This window comes from Lissotriton vulgaris, chromosome 1_1 (genome assembly GCF_964263255.1).
Source record: "Lissotriton vulgaris chromosome 1_1, aLisVul1.2, whole genome shotgun sequence".
Taxonomy (NCBI): Eukaryota; Metazoa; Chordata; class Amphibia; order Caudata; family Salamandridae; genus Lissotriton; species Lissotriton vulgaris.
Genome location: NC_141685.1, coordinates 806,474,312 through 806,476,047, shown reverse-complemented (window position 1 = coordinate 806,476,047; position 1,736 = coordinate 806,474,312). Strand labels below are relative to the sequence as shown.

General features: G+C 57.4%; 1 pseudogene; it reads right to left on the bottom strand.

Moving 5' to 3' along the window:
* Positions 1-805: 805 nt before the first annotated feature.
* On the bottom strand, positions 806-1,440 carry LOC147747917 (serine/arginine-rich splicing factor 2 pseudogene; annotated as a pseudogene).
* Positions 1,441-1,736: the final 296 nt, after the last annotated feature.

Sequence of the window (1,736 nt, the reverse complement as noted above, 5' to 3'; positions counted from 1 at the left end):
ACTGTCACTCCGCACTCACTGTCACTCTGCACTCACTCTGCACGCACTCTGCACTCACTGTTTCTGCACGCACTCTGCACTCACTGTCACTCTGCACTCACTGTCACTCTGCACTCACTGTCACTCTGCACTCACTCTGCACTCACTGTCACTCTGCATGCACTCTGCACTCACTGTCACTCTGCACGCACTCTGCACTTACTGTCACTCTGCACGCACTCTGCACGCACTGTCACTCTGCACGCACTGTCACTCTGCACGCACTGTCATTCTGCACGCACTCTGCACTCACTGTCACTCTGCACTCACTGTCACTCTGCACTCACTGTCACTGCACTCACTCTGCACTCACTGTCACTCTGCACTCACTGTCACTCTGCACTCACTGTTTCTGCACGCACTCTGCACTCACTGTCACTGCACTCACTGTCACTCTGCACTCACTGTCACTCTGCACTCACTGTCACTCTGCACTCACTGTCACTCTGCACTCACTGTCACTCTGCACTCACTGTCACTCCGCACTCACTATCACTCCGCACTCACTGTCACTCAGCACTCACTGTCACTCACTCTGCACTTACTGTCACTCTGCATTCACTCTGCACTCAGTCACTCTGCACTCACTGTCACTCCGCACTCACTGTCACTCCGCACTCACTGTCACTCCGCACTCACTGTCACTCTGCACTCACTGTCACTCCGCACTCACTGTCACTCCGCACTCACTGTCACTCCGCACTCACTGTCACTCTGCACTCACTCTGCACTCACTCTGCACTCTGCACGCACTCTGCACTCACTGTCAGGACTTCGATGTGGAACGAGACCTTGATCGTGTGCGGGATCTTGACTTGGATCGGCTGTAGCGGCTCCTGCTGCGGGATCTGGAGCGACTCCGACTGCGGGACCTCGACCGACGACGCCTCCTGGGACTGCGACTCCGGCGTCCATAACTTCCTCCACTGCCTCCATATCTTCGGGGTGGTGGTCCCCTGCGGCTATGGTGTGAGTCTGGTGGCCTTCCATAACGAGCCATCTGCACCCGAAGTTCGCGCCCATCCAGTACGGCTCCGTCCATGGCGTCCATCGCATCCTCGGCATCACGTTTGTCATGGAATCTTACAAAGGCAAAACCGCGGCTCTCCTTCGTGTATCGGTCGCAGGGGATATAGACGTCGCCTACTCGTCCATACTTCTCGAAAACTCTTCGAAGTGTTTCGGGCGACGTCCTGTAGGTAAGATTGTCCACCTTCAAGGACGTCATGCCTCCTACGTCAGGCGGCGGCCTGCCGTAACTCATCTCCAGGGAACCCGTGAGAGGCGTCGGGCGGAACCTTAACTATTCAGAAGGTGAAAGTCAGCAGGCGTGGGCGCCTACACTGACAAGAGCTTTGGCCAAAGTTAGTTAAAATAAAAAAATAACCTGAATAAAGTAATTGAGAAGTCAGGCAGGCCGGGGGCGGTACTGCGGGACACCTCTGTGACGTCATTCCCGGGCCGCACTCTGATTGGCTGCTGGCCCGGGACCTGACGTGCAACCAGGAAGAGGAGCCGGCAGCAGGAAGTGGCGTGAGCATTGCGGCCCCGGGGCTCCCGTGACCAGGAAGGAGCCCTGGATACTGTTTCCCTTTAAGTCCCGGTCCCGAGATGGGGGACCGGGTGAAGACCCGCGGGGCGAAGCGGGCGCACTGAGGAGGCGGGGCTCCCATGTGGAGAGAGAGCCCCGCCGAGCG